The sequence below is a fragment of the Phalangium opilio genome, unplaced genomic scaffold (genome assembly GCF_054372755.1).
Source record: "Phalangium opilio isolate 3A_F unplaced genomic scaffold, DU_Popi_V2 ptg000019l_1, whole genome shotgun sequence".
Taxonomy (NCBI): domain Eukaryota; kingdom Metazoa; phylum Arthropoda; class Arachnida; order Opiliones; family Phalangiidae; genus Phalangium; species Phalangium opilio.
In genome coordinates, this window is record NW_028324152.1 from 6,061,618 (window position 1) to 6,081,425 (window position 19,808).

Here is a 19,808-nt window from a genome sequence, read left to right on the forward strand (position 1 = left end):
CAACCTTTCGGTTAACAGCCGAACGCGCTAACCATTGCGCCACGGAAGCCCAAAAATTAAATGGTCGTCAGGTATTGTGGAAAAACCTTGGCTTTTTACGTTACATTTGAGACTTCACAACACCGCTCCCGGGTGGGCTCGAACCACCAACCTTTTGGTTAACAGCCGAACGCGCTAACCATTGCACCACGGAAGCCCAAAAATTAAACGGTCGTCAGGTATTGTGGGAAAACTTTGGCTTTTTACGTCACATCTGAGACTTCACAACACCGCTCCCGGATGGGCTCGAACCACCAACCTTTCGGTTATCAGCCGAACGCGCTAACCATTGCGCCACGGAAGCCAAAAAATTAAATGGTCGTCAGGTATTGTGGAAAAACTTTGACTTTTTACGTCACATCTGAGATCTTACAACACCGCTCACGGATGGGCTCGAACCACCAACCTTTCGGTTAACAGCCGAACGCGCTAACCATTGCGCCACGGAAGCTCAAAAATTAAACGGTCGTCAGGTATTGTGGAAAAACTTTGGCTTTTTACGTTACATTTGATACTTCACAACACCGCTCCCGGGTGGGCTCCAACCACCAACCTTTTGGTTAACAGCCGAACGCGCTAACCATTGCACCACGGAAGCCCAAAAATTAAACGGTCGTCAGGTATTGTGGAAAAACTTTCGCTTTTTACGTTACATTTGAGACTTCACAACACCGCTCCCGGGTGGGCTCGAACCACCAACCTTTTGGTTAAGAGCCGAACGCGCTAACATTTGCACCACGGAAGCCCAAAAATTAAACGGTCGTCAGGTATTGTGGGAAAACTTTGGCTTTTTACGTCACATCTGAGACTTCACAACACCGCTCCCGGATGGGCTCGAACCAAAAACCTTTTGAATAAAAGCCGAACGCGCTAACCATTGCGCCACGGAAGCCCAAAAACTAAATGTTCGTCAGTTATTTTTAAAAAAAACTCTGAATTTTACGTTACATCTCACAACACCGCTCCCGGATGGGCTCGAACCACCAACCTTTCGGTTAACAGCCGACGGCGCTAACCATTGCGCCACGGAAGCCCAAAAATTTAAATGTTCGTCAGGTATTGTGGAAAAACTTTGGATTTTTACGTTACATGTGAGATCTCACAACACCGCTCCCGAGTGGGCTCGAACCACCAACCTTTCGGTTAACAGCCGAACGCGCTAACCATTGCGCCACGGAAGCCCAAAATTTAAATTTTCGTCAGGTATTGTGGAAAAACTTTGGATTTTTACGTCACATCTGAGACCTCACAACACTGCTCACGGATGGGCTCGAACCACCAACCTTTCGGTTAACAGCCGACGGCGCTAACCATTGCGCCACGGAAGCCCAAAAATTTAATGTTCGTCAGGTATTGTGGAAAAACTTTGACTTTTTACGTCACATCTGAGACCTCACAACACCGCTCACGGATGGGCTCGAACCACCAACCTTTCGGTTAACAGCCGAACGCGCTAACCATTGCGCCACGGAAGCCCAAAAATTAAATGGTCGTCAGGTATTGTGGAAAAACCTTGGCTTTTTACGTTACATTTGAGACTTCACAACACCGCTCCCGGGTGGGCTCGAACCACCAACCTTTTGGTTAACAGCCGAACGCGCTAACCATTGCACCACGGAAGCCCAAAAATTAAACGGTCGTCAGGTATTGTGGGAAAACTTTGGCTTTTTACGTCACATCTGAGACTTCACAACACCGCTCCCGGATGGGTTCGAACCACAAACCTTTTGAATAAAAGCCGAACGCGCTAACCATTGCGCCACGGAAGCCCAAAAACTAAATGTTCGTCAGTTATTTTTAAAAAAACTCTGAATTTTACGTTACATCTAAGACCTCGCAACACCGCTCCCGGATGGGCTCGAACCACCAACCTTTCGGTTAACAGCCGACGGCGCTAACCATTGCGCCACGGAAGCCCAAAAATTAAATGGTCGTCAGGTATTGTGGAGAAACTTAGGCTTTTTTCGATACATTTGAAATCCCACAACACCGCTCCCGGATGGGCTCGAACCACCAACCTTTCAGTTAACAGCCGAACGCGCTAACCATTGCGCCACGGAAGCCCAAAATTTAAATGTTCGTCAGGTATTGTGGAAAAACTTTGGATTTTTACGTCACATCTGAGACCTCACAACACCGCTCACGGATGGGCTCGAACCACCAACCTTTCGGTTATCAGCCGAACGCGCTAACCATTGCGCCACGGAAGCCAAAAAATTAAATGGTCGTCAGGTATTGTGGAAAAACTTTGACTTTTTACGTCACATCTGAGAGCTCACAACACCGCTCACGGATGGGCTCGAACCACCAACCTTTCGGTTAACAGCCGAACGCGCTAACCTTTGCGCCACGGAAGCCCAAAAATTAAATGGTCGTCAGGTATTGTGGAAAAACTTTGGCTTTTTACGTTACATTTGAGATCTTACAACACCGCTCCCGGGTGGGCTCGAACCACCAACCTTTCGGTTAACAGCCGAACGCGCTAACCATTGCGCCACGGAAGCTCAAAAATTAAACGGTCGTCAGGTATTGTGGAAAAACTTTGGCTTTTTACGTTACATTTGATACTTCACAACACCGCTCCCGGGTGGGCTCCAACCACCAACCTTTTGGTTAACAGCCGAACGCGCTAACCATTGCACCACGGAAGCCCAAAAATTAAACGGTCGTCAGGTATTGTGGAAAAACTTTCGCTTTTTACGTTACATTTGAGACTTCACAACACCGCTCCCGGGTGGGCTTGAACCACCAAGCCTTTCGGCTAACAGCGGAACGCGCTAACCATTGCGCCACGGAAGCCCAAAAATTAAATGGTCGTCACGTATTGTGGAAAAACTTAGGCTTTTTTCGATACATTTGAAATCCCACAACACCGCTCCCGGATGGGCTCGAACCACCAACCTTTCAGTTAACAGCCGAACGCGCTAACCATTGCGCCACGGAAGCCCAAAAATAAAATGGTCGTCAGGTATTGTGGAAAAACTTTGGCTTTTTACGTTACATTTGATACTTCACAACACCGCTCCCGGGTGGGCTCCAACCACCAACCTTATGGTTAACAGCCGAATGCGCTAACCATTGCACCACGGAAGCCCAAAAATTGAACGGTCGTCAGGTATTGTGGAAAAACTTTGGCTTTTTACGTTTCATTTGAGACTTCACAACACCGCTCCCGGGTGGGCTTGAACCACCAAGCCTTTCGGCTAACAGCGGAACGCGCTAACCATTGCGCCACGGAAGCCCAAAAATTAAATGGTCGTCACGTATTGTGGAAAAACTTAGGCTTTTTTCGATACATTTGAAATCCCACAACACCGCTCCCGGATGGGCTCGAACCACCAACCTTTCAGTTAACAGCCGAACGCGCTAACCATTGCGCCACGGAAGCCCAAAAATTAAATGGTCGTCAGGTATTGTGGAAAAACTTTGGCTTTTTACGTTACATTTGATACTTCACAACACCGCTCCCGGGTGGGCTCCAACCACCAACCTTATGGTTAACAGCCGAATGCGCTAACCATTGCACCACGGAAGCCCAAAAATTGAACGGTCGTCAGGTATTGTGGAAAAACTTTGGCTTTTTACGTTTCATTTGAGACTTCACAACACCGCTCCCGGGTGGGCTCGAACCACCAACCTTTTGGTTAACATCCGAACGCGCTAACCATGGAGCCAAGGAAGCTCAGAAATGAAATGGTCGTCAGGTATTGTGGAAAAACTTTGACTTTTTACGTTACATCTGAGACCTCACAACACCGCTCCCGGATGGGCTCGAACCACCATCCTTTCGGTTAACAGCCGAACGCGCTAACCATTGAGCTACGGAAGCTCAGAAATTAAATGGTTGTCACGTATTGTGGAAAAGTTTTGATATTTTACGCTACATCTGAGACCCCACAACACCTCTTCCGGGTGGGCTCGAACCACCAGCCTTTCGGTTAACAGTCGAACGCGCTAACCATTGCGCCACGGAAGCCCAAAAATTAAATGGTCGTCAGGTATTGTGGAGAAACTTAGGCTTTTTTCGATACATTTGAGACTTCACAACACCGCTCCCGGGTGGGCTCGAACCACCAACCTTTTGGTTAACAGCCGAACGCGCTAACCATTGCGCCACGGAAGCCCAAAAATTAAATGTTCGTCAGTTATTTTTAAAAAACTCTGAATTTTACGTTACATCTAAGACCTCACAACACCGCTCCCGGATGGGCTCGAACCACCAACCTTTCGGTTAAAAGCCGACGGCGCTAACCATTGCGCCACGGAAGCCCAAAAATTTAATGTTCGTCAGGTATTGTGGAAAAACTTTGACTTTTTACGTCACATCTGAGACCTCACAACACCGCTCACGGATGGGCTCGAACCACCAACCTTTCGGTTAACAGCCGAACGCGCTAACCATTGCGCCACGGAAGCCCAAAAATTAAATGGTCGTCAGGTATTGTGGAAAAACTTTGGCTTTTTACGTTACATTTGAGATCTTACAACACCGCTCCCGGGTGGGCTCGAACCACCAACCTTTCGGTTAACAGCCGACGGCGTTAACCATTGCGCAACGGAAGCCCAAAGATTCAATGTACGTCAGGTATTGTGGAAAAACTTTGGCTTTTTACGTTACATTTGATACTTCACAACACCGCTCCCGGGTGGGCTCCAACCACCAACCTTATGGTTAACAGCCGAATGCGCTAACCATTGCACCACGGAAGCCCAAAAATTGAACGGTCGTCAGGTATTGTGGAAAAACTTTGGCTTTTTACGTTTCATTTGAGACTTCACAACACCGCTCCCGGGTGGGCTTGAACCACCAAGCCTTTCGGCTAACAGCGGAACGCGCTAACCATTGCGCCACGGAAGCCCAAAAATTAAATGGTCGTCACGTATTGTGGAAAAACTTAGGCTTTTTTCGATACATTTGAAATCCCACAACACCGCTCCCGGATGGGCTCGAACCACCAACCTTTCAGTTAACAGCCGAACGCGCTAACCATTGCGCCACGGAAGCCCAAAAATTAAATGGTCGTCAGGTATTGTGGAAAAACTTTGGCTTTTTACGTTACATTTGATACTTCACAACACCGCTCCCGGGTGGGCTCCAACCACCAACCTTATGGTTAACAGCCGAATGCGCTAACCATTGCACCACGGAAGCCCAAAAATTGAACGGTCGTCAGGTATTGTGGAAAAACTTTGGCTTTTTACGTTTCATTTGAGACTTCACAACACCGCTCCCGGGTGGGCTCGAACCACCAACCTTTTGGTTAACATCCGAACGCGCTAACCATGGAGCCAAGGAAGCTCAGAAATGAAATGGTCGTCAGGTATTGTGGAAAAACTTTGACTTTTTACGTTACATCTGAGGCCTCACAACACCGCTCCCGGATGGGCTCGAACCACCATCCTTTCGGTTAACAGCCGAACGCGCTAACCATTGAGCTACGGAAGCTCAGAAATTAAATGGTTGTCACGTATTGTGAAAAAGTTTTGATATTTTACGCTACATCTGAGACCCCACAACACCTCTTCCGGGTGGGCTCGAACCACCAGCCTTTCGGTTAACAGTCGAACGCGCTAACCATTGCGCCACGGAAGCCCAAAAATTAAATGGTCGTCAGGTATTGTGGAGAAACTTAGGCTTTTTTCGATACATTTGAGACTTCACAACACCGCTCCCGGGTGGGCTCGAACCACCAACCTTTTGGTTAACAGCCGAACGCGCTAACCATTGCGCCACGGAAGCCCAAAAATTAAATGTTCGTCAGTTATTTTTAAAAAACTCTGAATTTTACGTTACATCTAAGACCTCACAACACCGCTCCCGGATGGGCTCGAACCACCAACCTTTCGGTTAAAAGCCGACGGCGCTAACCATTGCGCCACGGAAGCCCAAAAATTTAATGTTCGTCAGGTATTGTGGAAAAACTTTGACTTTTTACGTCACATCTGAGACCTCACAACACCGCTCACGGATGGGCTCGAACCACCAACCTTTCGGTTAACAGCCGAACGCGCTAACCATTGCGCCACGGAAGCCCAAAAATTAAATGGTCGTCAGGTATTGTGGAAAAACTTTGGCTTTTTACGTTACATTTGAGATCTTACAACACCGCTCCCGGGTGGGCTCGAACCACCAACCCTTCGGATAACAGCCGAAGGCGCTAACCATTGCGCCACGGAAGCTCAAAAATTAAACGGTCGTCAGGTATTGTGGAAAAAATTTGGCTTTTTACGTTACATTTGAGACTTCACAACACCGCTCCCGGGTGGGCTTGACCACCAAGCCTTTCGGCTAACAGCGGAACGCGCTAACCATTGCGCCACGGAAGCCCAAAAATTAAATGGTCGTCACGTATTGTGGAAAAACTTAGGCTTTTTTCGATACATTTGAAATCCCACAACACCGCTCCCGGATGGGCTCGAACCACCAACCTTTCAGTTAACAGCCGAACGCGCTAACCATTGCGCCACGGAAGCCCAAAAATTAAATGGTCGTCAGGTATTGTGGAAAAGCTTTGGCTTTTTACGTTACATTTGATACTTCACAACACCGCTCCCGGGTGGGCTCCAACCACCAACCTTATGGTTAACAGCCGAACGCGCTAACCATTGCACCACGGAAGCCCAAAAATTAAACGGTCGTCAGGTATTGTGGAAAAACTTTGGCTTTTTACGTTACATTTGATACTTCACAACATCGCTCCCGGGTGGGCTCGAACCACCAACCTTTTGGTTAACATCCGAACGCGCTAACCATGGAGCCAAGGAAGCTCAGAAATGAAATGGTCGTCAGGTATTGTGGAAAAACTTTGACTTTTTACGTTACATCTGAGACCTCACAACACCGCTCCCGGATGGGTTCGAACCACCATCCTTACGGTTAACAGCCGAACGCGCTAACCATTGAGCTACGGAAGCTCAGAAATTAAATGGTTGTCACGTAATGTGGAAAAGTTTTGACATTTTACGCTACATCTGAGACCCCACAACACCTCTTCCGGGTGGGCTCGAACCACCAGCCTTTCGGTTAACAGTCGAACGCGCTAACCATTGCGCCACGGAAGCCCAAAAATTAAATGGTCGTCAGGTATTGTGGAGAAACTTAGGCTTTTTTCGATACATTTGAGACTTCACAACACCGCTCCCGGGTGGGCTCGAACCACCAACCTTTCGGTTAAAAGCCGACGGCGCTAACCATTGCGCCACGGAAGCCCAAAAATTTAATGTTCGTCAGGTATTGTGGAAAAACTTTGACTTTTTACGTCACATCTGAGACCTCACAACACCGCTCACGGATAGGCTCGAACCACCAACCTTTCGGTTAACAGCCGAACGCGCTAACCATTGCGCCACGGAAGCCCAAAAATTAAATGGTCGTCAGGTATTGTGGAAAAACTTTGGCTTTTTACGTTACATTTGAGATCTTACAACACCGCTCCCGGGTGGGCTCGAACCACCAACCCTTCGGTTAACAGCCGAAGGCGCTAACCATTGCGCCACGGAAGCTCAAAAATTAAACGGTCGTCAGGTATTGTGGAAAAAATTTGGCTTTTTACGTTACAATTGAGATCCCAAAACACCGCTCCCGGGTGGGCTCGAACCACAAACCTATTGGTTAACAGCAGAACGCGCTAACCATTGCGCCACGGAAGCTCAGAAATTAAATGGTTGTCACGTATTTTGGAAAAGTTTTGACATTTTACGCTACATCTGAGACCACACAACACCTCTCCCAGGTGGGCTCGAACCAACAAGCCTTTCGGCTAACAGCCGAACGCGCTAACCATTGCGCCACGGAAGCCCAAAGATTAAATTTTCGTCAGGTATTGTGGAAAAACTTTGGCTTTTTACGTTACATTTGATACTTCACAACACCGCTCCCGGGTGGGCTCGAACCACCAACCTTTTGGTTAACATCCGAACGCGCTAACCATGGAGCCAAGGAAGCTCAGAAATGAAATGGTCGTCAGGTATTGTGGAAAAACTTTGACTTTTTACGTTAAATCTAAGACCTCACAACACCGCTCCCGGATGGGCTCGAACCACCAACCCTTCGGTTAACAGCCGAACGCGCTAACCATTGCCCCCGGAAGCTCAAAAATTAAACGGTCGTCACGTATTGTGGAAAAGTTTTGACATTTTACGCTTCATCTGAGACCACACAACACCTCTCCCGGGTGGGCTTGAACCACCAAGCCTTTCGGCTAACAGCCGAACGCGCTAACCATTGCGCCACGGAAGCCCAAAGATTAAATTTTCGTCAGGTATTGTGGAAAAACTTTGGATTTTTACGTTACATTTGAGATCCCACAACACCGCTCCCGGGTGGGCTCGAACCACAAACTTATTGGTAAACAGCCGAACGCGCTAACCATTAATCCACGGAAGCTCAGAAATTAAACGGTCGTCAGGTATGGTGGAAAAACTTTGACTTTTTACGTTAAATTTGAGATCCCACAACACCGCTCCCGGGTGTGCTCGAACCACAAACCTATTAGATAACAGCCGAACGCGCTAACCATTGCGCCACGGAAGCCCAAAAATTAAATGTTCGTCAGTTATTTTTAAAAAACTCTGAATTTTACGTTACATCTAAGACCTCACAACACCGCTCCCGGATGGGCTCGAACCACCAACCTTTCGGTTAACAGCCGACGGCGCTAACCATTGCGCCACGGAAGCCCAAAAATTTAATGTTCGTCAGGTATTGTGGAAAAACTTTGACTTTTTACGTCACATCTGAGACCTCACAACACCGCTCACGGATGGGCTCGAACCACCAACCTTTCGGTTAACAGCCGAACGCGCTAACCATTGCGCCACGGAAGCCCAAAAATTAAATGGTCGTCAGGTATTGTGGAAAAACTTTGGCTTTTTCCGTTACATTTGAGATCTTACAACACCGCTCCCGGGTGGGCTCGAACCACCAACCCTTCGGTTAACAGCCGAACGCGCTAACCATTGCCCCTCGGAAGCTCAAAAATTAAACGGTCGTCACGTATTGTGGAAAAATTTTGACATTTTACGCTTCATCTGAGACCACACAACACCTCTCCCGGGTGGGCTTGAACCACCAAGCCTTTCGGCTAACAGCCGAACGCGCTAACCATTGCGCCACGGAAGCCCAAAGATTAAATTTTCGTCAGGTATTGTGGAAAAACTTTGGATTTTTACGTCACATCTGAGAGCTCACAACACCGCTCACGGATGGGCTCGAACCACCAACCTTTCGGTTAACAGCCGAACGCGCTAACCATTGAGCTACGGAAGCTCAGACATTAAATGGTTGTCACGTATTGTGGAAAAGTTTTGACATTTTACGCTACATCTGAGACCCCACAACACCTCTTCCGGGTGGGCTCGAACCACCAGCCTTTCGGTTAACAGTCGAACGCGCTAACCATTGCGCCACGGAAGGCCAAAAATTAAATGGTCGTCAGGTATTGTGGAGAAAATTAGGCTTTTTTCGATACATTTGAGACTTCACAACACCGCTCCCGGGTGGGCTCGAACCACCAACCTTTTGATTAACAGCCGAACGCGCTAACCATTGCGCCACGGAAGCCCAAAAATTAAATGTTCGTCAGTTATTTTTAAAAAACTCTGAATTTTACGTTACATCTAAGACCTCACAACACCGCTGCCGGATGGGCTCGAACCACCAACCTTTCGGTTAACAGCCGACGGCGCTAACCATTGCGCCACGGAAGCCCAAAAATTTAATGTTCGTCAGGTATTGTGGAAAAACTTTGGCTTTTTACGTTACATTTGAGATCTTACAACACCGCTCCCGGGTGGGCTCGAACCACCAACCCTTCGGTTAACAGCCGAAGGCGCTAACCATTGCGCCACGGAAGCTCAAAAATTAAACGGTCGTCAGGTGTTGTGGAAAAAATTTGGCTTTTTACGTTACAATTGAGATCCCAAAACACCGCTCCCGAGTGGGCTCGAACCACAAACCTATTGGTTAACAGCCGAACGCGCTAACCATTGCGCCACGGAAGCTCAGAAATTAAATGGTTGTCACGTATTTTGGAAAAGTTTTGACATTTTACGCTACATCTGAGACCACACAACACCACTCCCAGGTGGGCTCGAACCAACAAGCCTTTCGGCTAACAGCCGAACGCGCTAACCATTGCGCCACGGAAGCCCAAAGATTAAATTTTCGTCAGGTATTGTGGAAAAACTTTGGATTTTTACGTTACATGTGAGATCTCACAACACCGCTCCCGGGTGGGCTCGAACCACCAACCTTTCGGTTAACAGCCGAACGCGCTAACCATTGCGCCACGGAAGCCCAAAAATTAAATGTTCGTCAGGTATCGTGGAAAAACTTTAACTTTTTACGTCACATCTGAGAGCTCACAACACCGCTCACGCATGGGCTCGAACCACCAACCTTTCGGTTAACAGCCGAACGCGCTAATCATTGCGCCACGGAAGCTCAAAAATTAAACGGTCGTCAGGTATTGTGGAAAAACTTTGGCTTTTTACGTTACATTTGAGATCCCACAACACCGCTCCCGGGTGGGCTCGAACCACAAACCTATTAGATAACAGCCGAACGCGCTAACCATTGAGCCACGGAAGCTCAGAAATGTAATGGTTGTCACGTATTGTGGAAAAGTTTTGACATTTTACGCTACATCTGAGACCGCACAACACCTCTCCCGGGTGGGCTCGAACCACCAAGCCTTTCGGCAAACAGCCGAACGCGCTAACCATTGCGCCACGGAATCCCAAAAATTAAATGGTCGTCACGTATTGTGGAAAAACTTTGACTCTTTACGTCACATCAGAGACCTCACAACACCGCTCACGGATGGGCTCGAACCACCAACCTTTCGGTTAACAGCCGAACGCGCTAACCATTGCGCCACGGAAGCCCAAAAATTAAATGGTCGTCAGGTATTGTGGAAAAACTTTGGCTTTTTACGTTACATTTGAGATCTTACAACACCGCTCCCGGGTGGGCTCGAACCACCAACCCTTCGGTTAACAGCCGAACGCGCTAACCATTGCCCCCGGAAGCTCAAAAATTAAACGGTCGTCACGTATTGTGGAAAAGTTTTGACATTTTACGCTTCATCTGAGACCACACAACACCTCTCCCGGGTGGGCTTGAACCACCAAGCCTTTCGGCTAACAGCCGAACGCGCTAACCATTGCGCCACGGAAGCCCAAAGATTAAATTTTCGTCAGGTATTGTGGAAAAACTTTGGATTTTTACGTCACATCTGAGAGCTCACAACACCGCTCACGGATGGGCTCGAACCACCAACCTTTCGGTTAACAGCCGAACGCGCTAACCTTTGCGCCACGGAAGCCCAAAATATAAATGGCCGTCAGGTATTGTGGAAAAACTTTAACTTTTTACGTCACATCTGAGAGCTCACAACACCGCTCACGGATGGGCTCGAACCACCAACCTTTCGGTTAACAGCCGAACGCGCTAACCTTTGCGCCAAGGAAGCCCAAAAATTAAATGGTCGTCAGGTATTGTGGAAAAACTTTGGCTTTTTACGTTACATTTTAGATCTTACAACACCGCTCCCGGGTGGGCTCGAACCACCAACCTTTCGGTTAACAGCCGAACGCGCTAACAATGGAGCCAAGGAAGCTCAGAAATTAAATGGTTGTCACGTATTGTGGAACAGTTTTGACTTTTTACGCTACATCTGAGACCCCACAACACCACTTCCGGGTGGGCTCGAACCACCAGCCTCTCGGTTAACAGCCGAACGCGCTAACCATGGAGCCAAGGAAGCTCAGAAATGAAGTGGTCGTCAGGTATTGTGGAAATACTTTGGTTTTTTACGTTACATTTGAGATCCCACAACACCGCTCCCGGGTGGGCTCGAACCACAAACTTATTGGTAAACAGCCGAACGCGCTAACCATTGAGCCACGGAAGCTCAGAAATTAAACGGTCGTCAGGTATGGTGGAAAAACTTTGACTTTTTACGTTAAATTTGAGATCCCACAACACCGCTCCCGGGTGTGCTCGAACCACAAACCTATTAGATAAAAGCCGAACGCGCTAACCATTGCGCCACGGAAGCCCAAAAATTAAATGTTCGTCAGTTATTTTTAAAAAACTCTGAATTTTACGTTACATCTAAGACCTCACAACACCGCTCCCGGATGGGCTCGAACCACCAACCTTTCGGTTAACAGCCGACGGCGCTAACCATTGCGCCACGGAAGCCCAAAAATTTAATGTTCGTCAGGTATTGTGGAAAAACTTTGACTTTTTACGTCACATCTGAGACCTCACAACACCGCTCACGGATGGGCTCGAACCACCAACCTTTCGGTTAACAGCCGAACGCGCTAATCATTGCGCCACGGAAGCTCAAAAATTAAACGGTCGTCAGGTATTGTGGAAAAACTTTGGCTTTTTACGTTACATTTGAGATCCCACAACACCACTCCCGGGTGGGCTCGAACCACAAACCTATTAGATAACAGCCGAACGCGCTAACCATTGAGCCACGGAAGCTCAGAAATGTAATGGTTGTCACGTATTGTGGAAAAGTTTTGACATTTTACGCTACATCTGAGACCGCACAACACCTCTCCCGGGTGGGCTCGAACCACCAAGCCTTTCGGCAAACAGCCGAACGCGCTAACCATTGCGCCACGGAATCCCAAAAATTAAATGGTCGTCACGTATTGTGGAAAAACTTTGACTCTTTACGTCACATCAGAGACCTCACAACACCGCTCACGGATGGGCTCGAACCACCAACCTTTCGGTTAACAGCCGAACGCGCTAACCATTGCGCCACGGAAGCCCAAAAATTAAATGGTCGTCAGGTATTGTGGAAAAACTTTGGCTTTTTACGTTACATTTGAGATCTTACAACACCGCTCCCGGGTGGGCTCGAACCACCAACCCTTCGGTTAACAGCCGAACGCGCTAACCATTGCCCCCGGAAGCTCAAAAATTAAACGGTCGTCACGTATTGTGGAAAAGTTTTGACATTTTACGCTTCATCTGAGACCACACAACACCTCTCCCGGGTGGGCTTGAACCACCAAGCCTTTCGGCTAACAGCCGAACGCGCTAACCATTGCGCCACGGAAGCCCAAAGATTAAATTTTCGTCAGGTATTGTGGAAAAACTTTGGATTTTTACGTCACATCTGAGAGCTCACAACACCGCTCACGGATGGGCTCGAACCACCAACCTTTCGGTTAACAGCCGAACGCGCTAACCTTTGCGCCACGGAAGCCCAAAATATAAATGGCCGTCAGGTATTGTGGAAAAACTTTAACTTTTTACGTCACATCTGAGAGCTCACAACACCGCTCACGGATGGGCTCGAACCACCAACCTTTCGGTTAACAGCCGAACGCGCTAACCTTTGCGCCAAGGAAGCCCAAAAATTAAATGGTCGTCAGGTATTGTGGAAAAACTTTGGCTTTTTACGTTACATTTTAGATCTTACAACACCGCTCCCGGGTGGGCTCGAACCACCAACCTTTCGGTTAACAGCCGAACGCGCTAACAATGGAGCCAAGGAAGCTCAGAAATTAAATGGTTGTCACGTATTGTGGAACAGTTTTGACTTTTTACGCTACATCTGAGACCCCACAACACCACTTCCGGGTGGGCTCGAACCACCAGCCTCCTGGTTAACAGCCGAACGCGCTAACCTTTGCGCCACGGAAGCCCAAAAATTAAATGGCCGTCAGGTATTGTGGAAAAACTTTAACTTTTTACGTCACATCTGAGAGCTCACAACACCGCTCCCGGGTGGGCTCGAACCACCAACCTTTCGGTTAACAGCCGAACGCGCTAACAATGGAGCCAAGGAAGCTCAGAAATTAAATGGTTGTCACGTATTGTGGAACAGTTTTGACTTTTTACGCTACATCTGAGACCCCACAACACCACTTCCGGGTGGGCTCGAACCACCAGCCTCCTGGTTAACAGCCGAACGCGCTAACCATGGAGCCAAGGAAGCTCAGAAATGAAATGGTCGTCAGGTATTGTGGAGAAACTTTGGTTTTTTACGTTACATTTGAGATCCCACAACACCGCTCCCGGGTGGGCTCGAACCACAAACTTATTGGTAAACAGCCGAACGCGCTAACCATTGAGCCACGGAAGCCCAAAAATTTAATGTTCGTCAGGTATTGTGGAAAAACTTTGACTTTTTACGTCACATCTGAGACCTCACAACACCGCTCACGGATGGGCTCGAACCACCAACCTTTCGGTTAACAGCCGAACGCGCTAACCATTGCGCCACGGAAGCCCAAAAATTAAATGGTCGTCAGGTATTGTGGAAAAACTTTGGCTTTTTACGTTACATTTGAGATCTTACAACACCGCTCCCGGGTGGGCTCGAACCACCAACCCTCCGGTTAACAGCCGAAGGCGCTAACCATTGCGCCACGGAAGCTCAAAAATTAAACGGTCGTCAGGTATTGTGGAAAAACTTTGACTTTTTACGTCACATCTGAGACCTCACAACACCGCTCACGGATGGGCTCGAACCACCAACCTTTCGGTTAACAGCCGAACGCGCTAACCATTGCGCCACGGAAGCCCAAAAATTAAATGGTCGTCAGGTATTGTGGAAAAACTTTGGCTTTTTACGTTACATTTGAGATCTTACAACACCGCTCCCGGGTGGGCTCGAACCACCAACCCTTCGGTTAACAGCCGAAGGCGCTAACCATTGCGCCACGGAAGCCCAAAAATTAAATGTTCGTCAGGTATTGTAGAAAAACTTTAACTTTTTACGTCACATCTGAGAGCTCACAACACCGCTCACGCATGGGCTCGAACCACCAACCTTTCGGTGAACAGCCGAACGCGCTAACCTTTGCGCCAAGGAAGCCCAAAAATTAAATGGTCGTCAGGTATTGTGGAAAAACTTTGGCTTTTTACGTTACATTTTAGATCTTACAACACCGCTCCCGGGTGGGCTCGAACCACCAACCTTTCGGTTAACAGCCGAACGCGCTAACAATGGAGCCAAGGAAGCTCAGAAATTAAATGGTTGTCACGTATTGTGGAACAGTTTTGACTTTTTACGCTACATCTGAGACCCCACAACACCACTTCCGGGTGGGCTCGAACCACCAGCCTCCTGGTTAACAGCCGAACGCGCTAACCTTTGCGCCACGGAAGCCCAAAAATTAAATGGCCGTCAGGTATTGTGGAAAAACTTTAACTTTTTACGTCACATCTGAGAGCTCACAACACCGCTCCCGGGTGGGCTCGAACCACCAACCTTTCGGTTAACAGCCGAACGCGCTAACAATGGAGCCAAGGAAGCTCAGAAATTAAATGGTTGTCACGTATTGTGGAACAGTTTTGACTTTTTACGCTACATCTGAGACCCCACAACACCACTTCCGGGTGGGCTCGAACCACCAGCCTCCTGGTTAACAGCCGAACGCGCTAACCATGGAGCCAAGGAAGCTCAGAAATGAAATGGTCGTCAGGTATTGTGGAGAAACTTTGGTTTTTTACGTTACATTTGAGATCCCACAACACCGCTCCCGGGTGGGCTCGAACCACAAACTTATTGGTAAACAGCCGAACGCGCTAACCATTGAGCCACGGAAGCCCAAAAATTTAATGTTCGTCAGGTATTGTGGAAAAACTTTGACTTTTTACGTCACATCTGAGACCTCACAACACCGCTCACGGATGGGCTCGAACCACCAACCTTTCGGTTAACAGCCGAACGCGCTAACCATTGCGCCACGGAAGCCCAAAAATTAAATGGTCGTCAGGTATTGTGGAAAAACTTTGGCTTTTTACGTTACATTTGAGATCTTACAACACCGCTCCCGGGTGGGCTCGAACCACCAACCCTCCGGTTAACAGCCGAAGGCGCTAACCATTGCGCCACGGAAGCTCAAAAATTAAACGGTCGTCAGGTATTGTGGAAAAACTTTGACTTTTTACGTCACATCTGAGACCTCACAACACCGCTCACGGATGGGCTCGAACCACCAACCTTTCGGTTAACAGCCGAACGCGCTAACCATTGCGCCACGGAAGCCCAAAAATTAAATGGTCGTCAGGTATTGTGGAAAAACTTTGGCTTTTTACGTTACATTTGAGATCTTACAACACCGCTCCCGGGTGGGCTCGAACCACCAACCCTTCGGTTAACAGCCGAAGGCGCTAACCATTGCGCCACGGAAGCCCAAAAATTAAATGTTCGTCAGGTATTGTAGAAAAACTTTAACTTTTTACGTCACATCTGAGAGCTCACAACACCGCTCACGCATGGGCTCGAACCACCAACCTTTCGGTGAACAGCCGAACGCGCTAACCTTTGCGCCACGGAAGCCCAAAAATTAAATGGTCGTCAGGTATTGTGGAAAATCTTTGGCTTTTTACGTTGCATGTGAGATCTCACAACACCGCTCCCGTGTGGGCTCGAACCACCAACCTTTCGGTTAACAGCCGAACGCGCTAACCATTGCGCCACGGAAGCTCAAAAATTAAACGGTCTTCAGGTATTGTGGAAAAACTTTGGCTTTTTACGTTACATTTGAGATCCCACAACACCGCTCCCGGGTGGGCTCGAACCACCAACCTTTCGTTTAACAGCCGAACGCGCTAACCATTGCGCCACGGAAGCTCAGAAATTAAATGGTTGTCACGTATTGTGGAAAAGTTTTGACATTTTACTATACATCTGAGACCGCACAACACCTCTCCCGGGTGGGCTCGAACCACCAAGCCTTTCGGCTAACAGCCGAACGCGCTAACCATTGCTACACGGAAGCCCAAAGATTAAATGTTCGTCAGGTATTGGTGAAAATCTTTGGTTTTTTACGTTACATGTGAGATCTCACAACACCGCACCCGGGTGGGCTCGAACCGCCAACCTTTCGGTTAACAGCCGAACGCGCTAACCATTGCGCCACGGAAGCCCAAAATTCAAATGTTCGTTAGGTATTGTGGAAAAACTTTGACTTTTTACGTCACATCAGAGACCTCATAACACCGCTCACGGATGGGCTCGAACCACCAACCTTTCGGTTAAAAGCCGAACGCGCTAACCATTGCGCCACGGAAGCCCAAAAATTAAATGGTCGTCAGGTATTGTGGAAGAACTTTGACTTTTTACGTTACATTTGAGATCCCACAACACCGCTCCCGGGTGGGCTCGAACCACAAACCTATTAGATAACAGACGAACGAGCTAACCATTGAGCCACGGAAGCTCAGAAATTTAATGGTTGTCACGTATTGTGGAAAAGTTTTGACATTTTATGCTACATCTGAGACCGAACAACACCTCTCCCGGGTGGGCTTGAACCACCAAGCCTTTCGGCTAACAGCCGAACGCGCTAACCATTGCGCCACGGAAGCCCAAAAATTAAATGGTCGTCACGTATTGTGGAACGGATGGGCTCGAACCACCAACCTTTCGTTTAACTTCGGTGATCGGACGAGAACCGGTGTTTTCAGCGTGATATGGCCGTTGCCGAGAGTGCTAGTTAATAATTCGAATATAAATTAAGTGAGACAAATTTACCTTCATCCTTTAAAACAATAACAAAAAGAAAATATGTTTGCTTTTTTGAAATCTATTGGAATTTAAAAGAGGAAAAAAAAGTGAAGAAGCCAACGGCACGCAGTGTTCCTAAGTGGTCTCCCTCCCAAGTACTCTCCCTCCCAAGTACTGACTGCGCTCGACGCTGCTTAACTTCGGTGATTAGACGAGAACCGGTGTTTTCAGCGTGATATGGCCGTAGCCGAGAGTGCTAGTTAATAATTCGAATTTAAATTAAGTGCGACAAATTAACCTTCATCTTTTTAAAACAATAACAAATAGAAAATATGTTTGCTTTTTTCATGTCTATTGGAATTTAAAAGAGGAAAAAAAGTGAAAAAGCCAACGGCACGCAGTGTTCCTAAGTGGTCTCCCTCCCAAGTACTGACTGCGCTCGACGCTGCTTAACTTCGGTGCTCGGTCGAGAACCGGTGTATTCAGCGTGACATGGCCGTTGCCGAGAGTGCTAGTTAATAATTTGAATTTAATTAACCTTCATCTTATAAAACAATAACAAAAAGAAGGTATGTTTGCTTTTTTCATATCTGGTGGATTTTAAAAGAGGAAACAAAAAGGAAAAGCCGAACGGCACGCAGTGTTCCCAAGTACTCGCTGCGGTCGACGCTGCTTAACTTCCGTGATCGGACGAGAACCGGTGATTTCAGCGTGATATGGCCGTTGCCGAGAGTGCTAGTTAATAATTCGAATTTAAATTAAGTGAGACAAATTAACCTTCATCTTTTTAAAACAATAACAAAAAGAAAATATGTTTCCTTTTTTGAAATCCATTGGAATTTAAAAGTGGAAAAAAAGAGAAAAAGCCAACGGCACGCACTGTTCCTAAGTGGTCTCCCTCCCAAGTACTGACTTCGCTCGACGCTGCTTAACTTCGGTGATCGGACGAGAACCGGTGTTCTCAGCGTGATATGGCCGTTGCCGAGAGTGCTAGTTAATAATTCGAATTTAAATTAAGTGAGACAAATTAACCTTCATCTTTTTAAAACAATAACAAAAAGAAAATATGTTTCCTTTTTTGAAATCCATTGGAATTTAAAAGAGGAAAAAAAGAGAAAAAGCCAACGGCACACACTGTTCCTAAGTGGTCTCCCTCCCAAGTACTGACTTCGCTCGACGCTGCTTAACTTCGGTGATCGGACGAGAACCGGTGTTCTCAGCGTGATATGGCCGTTGCCGAGAGTGCTAGTTAATAATTCGAATTTAAATTAAGTGAGACAAATTAACCTTCATCTTTTTAAAACAATAACAATAAGAAAATATGTTTGCTCTTTTCATATCTATTGGAATTTAAAAGAGGAAAAAAAGTGAAAAAGCCAACGGCACACAGTGTTCCTAACTGGTCTCCCTCCCAAGTACTGACTGCGCTCGACGTTGCTTAACTTCGGTGATCGGACGAGAACCGGTGTTTTCAGCGGGATATGGCCGTTGCCGAGAGTGCTAGTTAATAATTCGAATTTAAATTAAGTGCGACAAATTAACCTTCATCTTTTTAAAACAATAACAAATAGAAAATATGTTTGCTTTTTTCATATCTATTGGAATTTAAAAGAGGAAAAAAAGTGAAAAAGCCAACGGCACGCAGTGTTCCTAAGTGGTCTCCCTCCCAAGTACTGACTGCTCTCGACGCTGCTTAACTTCGGTGATCGGACGAGAACCGGTGTATTCAGCGTGACATGGCCGTTGCCGAGAGTCCTAGTTAATAATTTGAATTTAATTATCCTTCCTCTTATAAAACAATAACAAAAAGAAGGTATGTTTGCTTTTATCATATCTGGTGGATTTTAAAAGAGGAAACAAAAAGGAAAAAGCGATCGGCACGCAGTGTTCCCAAGTACTCGCTGCGCTCGACGCTGCTTAACTTCCGTGATCGGACGAGAACCGGTGTTTTCAGCGTGATATGGCCGTTGCCGAGAGTGCAAGTTAATAATTGGAATTTAAATTAAGTGAGACAAATTAACCTTCATCTTTTTAAAACAATAACAAAAAGAAAATATGCTTCCTTTTTTGAAATCCATTGGAATTTAAAAGAGGAAAAAAAGAGAAAAAGCCAACGGCACGCACTGTTCCTAAGTGGTCTCCCTCCCAAGTACTGACTTCGCTCGACGCTGCTTAACTTCGGTGATCGGACGAGAACCGGTGTTCTCAGCGTGATATGGCCGTTGCCGAGAGTGCTAGTTAATAATTCGAATTTAAATTAAGTGAGACAAATTA

At 47.2% G+C, this 19,808-nt stretch overlaps 7 non-coding genes and 5 pseudogenes across 7 annotated transcripts; all 12 read right to left on the minus strand.

Annotated features, from left to right (window-relative positions):
* Window positions 1-270: 270 nt before the first annotated feature.
* TRNAI-GAU (transfer RNA isoleucine (anticodon GAU)) lies at window positions 271-343 on the minus strand. The gene has a single exon. It is a non-coding gene; the product is annotated as a tRNA-Ile (tRNA).
* A 368-nt stretch (window positions 344-711) lies between these two features.
* On the minus strand, window positions 712-784 carry TRNAK-CUU (transfer RNA lysine (anticodon CUU)). The gene has a single exon. It is a non-coding gene; the product is annotated as a tRNA-Lys (tRNA).
* A 1,392-nt stretch (window positions 785-2,176) lies between these two features.
* Window positions 2,177-2,249, minus strand: TRNAI-GAU (transfer RNA isoleucine (anticodon GAU)). Its single transcript has one exon. It is a non-coding gene; the product is annotated as a tRNA-Ile (tRNA).
* A 221-nt stretch (window positions 2,250-2,470) lies between these two features.
* On the minus strand, window positions 2,471-2,543 carry TRNAN-GUU (transfer RNA asparagine (anticodon GUU)). Its single transcript has one exon. It is a non-coding gene; the product is annotated as a tRNA-Asn (tRNA).
* A 7,720-nt stretch (window positions 2,544-10,263) lies between these two features.
* Window positions 10,264-10,336, minus strand: TRNAN-GUU (transfer RNA asparagine (anticodon GUU)). The gene has a single exon. It is a non-coding gene; the product is annotated as a tRNA-Asn (tRNA).
* A 7,312-nt stretch (window positions 10,337-17,648) lies between these two features.
* Window positions 17,649-17,783, minus strand: LOC149700837 (5S ribosomal RNA; annotated as a pseudogene).
* A 136-nt stretch (window positions 17,784-17,919) lies between these two features.
* LOC149700838 (5S ribosomal RNA) lies at window positions 17,920-18,038 on the minus strand (annotated as a pseudogene).
* Window positions 18,039-18,398: 360 nt separating this feature from the next.
* Window positions 18,399-18,517, minus strand: LOC149700839 (5S ribosomal RNA). The gene has a single exon (XR_016382338.1). It is a non-coding gene; the product is annotated as a 5S ribosomal RNA (ribosomal RNA).
* A 136-nt stretch (window positions 18,518-18,653) lies between these two features.
* On the minus strand, window positions 18,654-18,772 carry LOC149700840 (5S ribosomal RNA; annotated as a pseudogene).
* Window positions 18,773-18,908: 136 nt separating this feature from the next.
* LOC149700841 (5S ribosomal RNA) lies at window positions 18,909-19,027 on the minus strand (annotated as a pseudogene).
* Window positions 19,028-19,163: 136 nt separating this feature from the next.
* Window positions 19,164-19,282, minus strand: LOC149700842 (5S ribosomal RNA; annotated as a pseudogene).
* A 360-nt stretch (window positions 19,283-19,642) lies between these two features.
* Window positions 19,643-19,761, minus strand: LOC149700843 (5S ribosomal RNA). Its single transcript, XR_016382339.1, has one exon. It is a non-coding gene; the product is annotated as a 5S ribosomal RNA (ribosomal RNA).
* Between the last annotated feature and the right edge of the window lie 47 nt (window positions 19,762-19,808).